The sequence below is a fragment of the Carlito syrichta genome, unplaced genomic scaffold, assembly GCF_000164805.1.
Source record: "Carlito syrichta isolate Samal-C Ts95f unplaced genomic scaffold, Tarsius_syrichta-2.0.1 Scaffold74158, whole genome shotgun sequence".
Taxonomy (NCBI): domain Eukaryota; kingdom Metazoa; phylum Chordata; class Mammalia; order Primates; family Tarsiidae; genus Carlito; species Carlito syrichta.
The window spans coordinates 27,394-34,825 of NW_007018254.1; positions in this window are offsets into that span (position 1 = coordinate 27,394).

Here is a 7,432-nt window from a genome sequence, read left to right on the forward strand (position 1 = left end):
CTTGTACCAGTGCTATGTTGTTTGATTCCTACAGCCTTGCAGTATAATGTGAAGTCAGCAGATATTTAGATTGTGTTTATTCAATCCATTCTGCCAGCCTGTATCTTTTAGTGAGGCATTGAGATAATTTTCTTTAGATTTAATAATGCTATGTAAAGACTATTCCATTCATAATGCTGGTTGTGATCTGGTGGCTTTATTTATTTATGTATTTATGCATATATGTATTTATTTACTTATTTGTTTCTCTATTGTGCTGATGTTCTACAAGGTCTTTCAGCTTTATATTTTCCAGTGTTTTTTTTCTTTTCTTTTTTTATCTTTTGTTCCAGTATACAGAACTCCTTTAAATATTTCTTGTAGAGCAGGTCTAGTGGTGACAAATTTCCTCAGAGTTTACTTGTCAGAGAAAGACTTCATTTCTCCTTCATTTATGAAACTTAGTTTTGTTGGGTACAAGATTTCTGGCTAACTATTATTCTGTTTGAAGAGGTTGAAGATGGTGCCTCAATTCCTTCTGGCTGTTAGGCTTTCTTCTGAGAAGTCTGCTGTTAGTCAAATAGGTTTACCTTTGTAAGTTGTTTGATGTTTTAGTCTCATTGCTCTTAACATTTTTTCCTTCATATTATCTTTGCATAATCAGATGATTATATGCCTTGGGATGACCTTTTTGCAATAAATCTTCTGGGGGTTCTCTGGACTTGTATATGGATGCTTAAACTTTTGGCAAGGCCAGGGAAGTTTTCTTCCATTATTCTCTCAAATTGGTTTCCTAAACATTTTGTTTTCTCTTTTTCCTCAAGAACACCTATGATTCTTAGGTTAGGGTATTTTACATAATCCTATGTTTCTTGGAGACTTTGTTCCATTCTCTTGATTCTTTTTCCTTATTGTTGTCTGACTGGGTGAATTCAAAAGCCTTATCTTCCAGTTGTGAGAGCCTTTCTTCTACTTGTTCTTGTCAACTGTTAAAACTTTCCACTGCATTTCGAACGTCCCTAAATGAACCTTTCATTTCCAGAATTTCAGTTTTTTTTGAAGGTGTCTAGCTTTTGGGAAAAAAATTAATTCTTGTCCTTAATAGTTATTGTTTTATTTTAATTTATTTATGTTGACTTTCAACTTTCTCCTGAATCTCACTGAGCAATTCTATAATCAATTTTGAATTCTACTTCTGAAATTTTAAGGATTTCATATTAGTTAGAGTTCTTTGCTGAAGAGTTAGTGTGGTCTTTTCAAGATATTGAAGAACTCTTTTTTTTCATTGTCAGAATTATTTTTCTGCTTCCTTCTCATTTGGGTAGACTATTTCTTCTTATTTGAGGTTGACAGGAGGCTGATGTTGACACTGTAGTATACCCTTTGTTATTTATATCCTTGGTGTGGTGAGTTTCTCAGTTGCTAGCTGTGGCATTCCTGGGCTGGATACCTACACAGACTCAAGGCAATCTGAGTGGCCAGGATGGCTTGAATAGCAGTGTTAACTGTAGATCTTCCCTACAGCTGAGGTATTTTATTAGATGTGGTGGGCTCTGCTATTGCCCTCCAGCCAAGAAGTAGCACTTGTAGGAGAGAGTCAGTTGCAAAGGTGGCTGTGGGCTTTCAGCTGCAATGGTGTCCTGTGTTGCTCAAAGGAAGTACCCAGTCAATCTTGACAATGGGTGGGACTGTGGTATTACACAAGTCTTCTGTCTGTTTTGAGGTTTTGAGGGGGTTGCAAGAGAAAAGAGCTCAAGTTCATTACTATATGTACTCTTGGCTACCCTCAAGGGATTGGGAAGTAGTCCTGGCCACTAAGGTAATGCTAGTGCCAAGGATGCACAAAGTAGTTTACCTTGGGAGTAAGAGGTTACTATGACAAGTCCCACAGCCTCCCTCACCTTAGCCTCAGGCAGTCTGCGTTCCAAATGTCAAAATGCAGCCAACCTCAGGGACTCAGGTATTCTCACAAACAGCCTACCCGGGAGGAAACAATCTACCACTGCAGAGTTTGTCATTGGGGCCCACCTCCTCTCAGGCTAGCAAGAAAGCAGCCACCAGCAAGAGTTGAGTTCCTATGATATGGCAGCTGGAGGTGCACAGAACCTTTTGTTTTCCTGCACTACTCCATGTGGGTTTTGGCAGAAAACAGCTGTGAATAAGGCAGATTTCCATGAGGAACTGATATTCCACAAAGTTCAGGGGGCCCGCCAAGTCCAGGATACAGAATTCTGGAACTCCCCTCATTTACCTTCCCTAATGCATCCAGTGGCTGCTTATGGTTTCTACCATGACCAGGTGAGAGTCCAGTCAGTTCCTATCCAGGTCAACTGATTTTTCTCTTCTTTACCCTGTGTGGCTATTGTCACTTCTTTGATGAGTTGTTGGGCATGCTGCTGGTCCCGCTTCTCTCTGAGTTTTCCAAGAAAACTCTCTCTGTCTTGGTTTACTCCATAAAAGAAATATACTCTAGTTGCCTTTTTTTCTCCATTCTTTAGTTAAGTCTATCCATTGTATTTTTATTTTCTAATTTCAGTTATCACATATTTAGTTCTAAAATTTCCATTTGGTTCTATTTTATATTTATTATTTATTTGTGGAGATTATTTTCAAATTTGTTTCTTGCTTGTTTTTTAAAGAGTTTTCACAATGGCTACTTTAAAATTTCTGTCAAATAATTTGAATATCTCTTTCACCTCAGTGATGGCATCTCTTGCTTATTTATATTTTTTTCATACAGTGTGAAATCTTCTTGGTTCTTAGTATGATGACTGATTTAGATTGAAACTTGACATGTTGAGTATAATGTTATAAAACTCTATGTCTTATTAAATCTTTTATTTTAGCTAGCTTTTTCTGATACAATTTTGGGAGGAGAAGGGGGCACCTCTTTGTTACTTCAGGTAGGTGTGGAAATTCAGGTTCCCCACCCAACCTTTGTTGATAACCAGGGAGTTAGGAGTTCTGACTCCCCCTATGCCTCTACATATACCTTTTTGGTAACTGGATGGGAGGAGTAGGAGTGCCTTGATACTACTCACCATGTGATTTCTACTGACACTATGGTAGAGGATCACCTCATCACCACTGGATGGTGGTAAAAGTCTTGGCTCTTCTCTAAGCACCCTCTGACTATCTGGAAGAAGATGTGCCTTGATACTACATCATGGTGGTAAAAATCTTGGCTCCCATATGGTCTACACTGACATCTCAGAGAGAGTGCTTATTACTGTCCCCATCGAAGATGGAAGTCTGGGCTACACACTTGAACTTCTCTGACATCATACTCTGGCAGGGAGATTGGGGAGCCCTAATAAAGCTTGTTAAGTGTGGCAGTCTAGGTTCTCACTTAGATTTTGCTTATGTAAGTGGAGTTGTGGCCAAAGGTCCCCCCATCCCATGGTGTTTGCTCTTAGTAGAGTGTTTAATTTTCTAAAGACTTTTTGTCTTGCTAAACTGCCCCTTTTCTCATACTGTGGCTCAAGAGAGAGGAATTTTGGGGGCCTCCTTTGGTCTATGTAGATATTTCCAGTTATTGGCTTTCCTAGCACCTAATTTGTTATATATGGGGCAAAAACAGTAACAACACAAAACGTAGGGAGCTTGCCACCATTTTCAAGTCCTGATGCTTGTAGCTGGTATGACTTCTTTTAACCTTTCAGAATCTTCTTATGTTTGTTTCACATATAATGCCTGGAATTAGGGAGCAGTTTAGTTGTAGTTAATGGGAGTAATAGATAAAAGTATTTCTACTCCATATTTCTCTCATTAGAAGTACCCCCATTAAGTCTTTTTTATTCTACCACCTAATTACAGAAAAGTATTGATTTTCATGAGCGTTGGGTTATCATGTAAGGATTTCCAAATTCTTGAATACATAAGAATTATAAATGTAGTATAATATAAAATATATTTCATATGTTCAATATATTTTATAGTATTGTATATAATATCTAAAATACTATAAATATATTTTGTATTATTTATTACTTATATATAAAGTGATAACAGTACAAAATGTGCTATTTCAGAAGCCATGAAAAAATGCTGCTCAGGTCTTTTCCATGAAAGGCATAATGTTTAACTGCTCAGTTGCCACCCTCTGGATTCACCACCACATTTTTGCCAAGGCTATACTTCCCGTGGGCTATTCTTAGCACAATGGGGATACTAATGCAGGCCCATTTCTGAAATACTCAAAACTCCTTTGCTCAGTAACTTTAGCTCAAAGACTGCATGAGCCTGGCTGAATAAAACTTTCTTGGAACATTACAATTAACAATTACTCAATTGACTTCCATCTCACTCAAGTGTGCTACCTGCTCTGTGGTCTGGGGTGCAGGTATGACACTGCAGGTGTGCCTGCCTACACTGGTTCTCCCTCTATTTCTTCATAGGTGTCTTTCTCATGTACATCTAATCTCACTTTGACATATACTTTTCATCAAGTGCTTTGCATGTCTAGATCTAATTATAAGAATATATGTATATATAGATAGATGAATCTATAGGTATGTCACACATCATACCATATAATATGGAGCACTATATAAACAAACACATGTATGTTATACAGGACAATTTGATCACAGAATGTGTCATTGACATGGAAATGCTGGTGGGGGCAGGAACAATGTGACTCATCAGTAACCCAGTAACTATCTCCCTCATGTCAACTCACAGTATGGTTCAAACTCATTTCCTTGCAACACTACAAATTCTCATGTCATCAACTTTTGCAGTTAATCATGACTTTTTGAAAGAACAAAGGTCTACATATCTTTTGTGGATCAAATGTTCTACAAATGTTGAAATATACTGTCAGGAGCTGCAACTCCTTACTGAAGGCAAAGTAAGGGTTACCTGAAAATGGGAAAAACGCTGGCTGGGAGCAAGGCCCCAGCTAAAGCGGCCGTGCCAGAGGCAAAGCCCCATGAATCCCATTGATGGGCCCCTTTGATCTTTGGGAGTGTGTGCTTAAGACAGAAATTACCCCTTTCTGATGAAGCATTAACTGATAGGAGAGGATGAAGTACTGGTGAAACTGAAGTTTGAGACATGAATAAGGAACACAGCAAAAGCACAGCCACTAGAGACGCTAGAGAATGTTCTGTTACCTTTGTTTCCATAAAAATCAAAACCATTGTGTATAAAGAAAATAAAAGAACTTTCCCATTCTTTATTTTTAATGGTTAACAGACCCTATACTAAAATAACACCTTAAATGGGTAAGATGGAGGAGGAAGTTTGTGAGAACTGAGACAAGTCAATCCTGAGGGCAGCTGCTTTTAAACATGATTTAAGAAAGTATAGACATAATAGATATAAGTTTGTAAGAGTAAAACGATTTAGTAGTATAAGTATAATAATATAGGAGAGAATAGTTAAGCAGATAAAAATAGGATAATGATTAAAAATAATTAGATAAAAAATAATTAAATAGAAAACAAATATAAGATATAAGAGTAGTCAAATATTCATATAAGGATTGTTAAGCATTATTAGATTGTGATTCATATAAATAAAATAAGAATAAAGATAGATACATATTAAAAAGTTTATTAAAATAATTAAGAAATAATAAATTAGTGATAAAAAACAATAAAATTAGTTATAGATGTAAACACCAATATATTGCTGCTAAGTTACATGTAAGAATTGTTAGAAATATGATATAAAAGGGGTAAGGGTTTAAAGAATACAGTTAATTATTTTTAGCAAAAATTGTTTCATTCCTGTCTGTTGGTTTTAACATAATGGAAACAAAAAAAAGGGAGAAACAAATAAATCATTGTAAAACATTTGATTGTAAAACATAATGTAAGCTTTTGTGGGCATATGTGTGAGGGGGTTGAGGGTTAAAAATGCCTTATATAAACATGTGAAAATTGAATAAACTTTGGAAGAGTCCCGAACTCGACCCAGGCAGTTGACTTGTGTCTTCTTCTTTTGCCATGTCTGATTCTCTCACCTCAGGCCCTAACCCTTGTGTTGGAGTTGGACTCTGACGGGTGGCGCCCGAACCAGGGACCTGAGAGTGGGTAAATATATTGTGTGTCATTTCAGGTGTAGACTTTGTCCTGAGGGTGCCGCGGACCCCCTCTGAGTGAGTGCAGGCAAAGGATAGGACAAATAGACAAGAACTTGAGAAGCTGTGGTGCCTATGTACTCTGTAATGGAGTAAGTAACAGAGTAAGTATGGGCCATTCTGGTTCTAAAGAGAGAAAAGCTTATTTAAGAATTATGGGGAAAGCATTACAACACAAAGGAATTAAGGTAAGCAAGGAAAAGTTAAATGTGTTCTTGGATTTTGTTCAGAAGGTACATCCTTGGTTCCCTGATGAGGGGACCTTGGATTTGGAAACTTGGGATCAGGTTGGAAAAAATATTAAGAAATGGTATACTACCAATGGGGGAATTCAAATGCCTGAGGACGCTTATTCTTTGTGGAATATACTAAGACAGGCTCTTATGACTAATCCTTGTTATGGTACTTTTTCTCAAACTGAGTCTACCACTCCGTTGCTCAGTAGAACTTCTTCCAGAGCTTCTAAAATTATGTTAACCCAAGAGGAAGGACAATCTGACTCTGAGGAAGGGGAGAAAGAGGAACCCCTCGCTTATGGCCCTGATGATCAACTTTCCCCTGAGGATGAAACAGATTTAAATGAGGAGTCTGCTAAGTATTACAATCCTGATTGGCCTCCCCCACCTTGCCTACTGCTCCTCTGTTTTCCCTTATGCCTTCAGAAGATAAGGTAAGAAAGCATAAGCCAGGGTTTACAGGAGCTTTGCAGCACGCTCATGAAGAGGGGAAGTTGCTACATTGCTTCCCTGTTTCTTTTGAATTTGAGGACCCAAGATGGGAAGTTTTGCCTTTTAAATTACTCAAGGAGATTAAAACAGCTTGTCATGATTATGGGCCTACCGCCCCCATACTCTCTCTTTAATAGAGGGATTAGGGGCATGATGGATGGTTCCTTATGATGGGTTTCAGGTTGCTAAAGCATGTTTGACTGGAGGAGCCTATTTACTTTGGAGAACAGAGTATGAAGATCAGGTGCAAATTCAGATGGCAAAAAATCAAAATCGGCCACCAGATACATTTGTTATTGATAAAGATATGCTGACAGGTACTGGGCAGTATGCCACATACAACGCTCAAGTAGTTTTCCCTAGAAAAGTGTATACTCAAATAAGCCACTGTGCTTCTACGGCTTGGAGAAAGTTGCCTGCTAATTCCCCTCAAACTCTTTCTTTGTCTGAGATAAAGCAAAAGGCAGATAAAAATTATGAGGATTTCATCTCCAAAATAACCACCACTGTCAAACGAATAATTACTAGAAAAGAGGCAGCAGAAATTTTAGTAAAACAATTGGCTGTTGAAAATGCTAATAACACTTGTCAGGCTTTAATAAGACTGATAAAAAAGACCGACAATATAATTGATTAT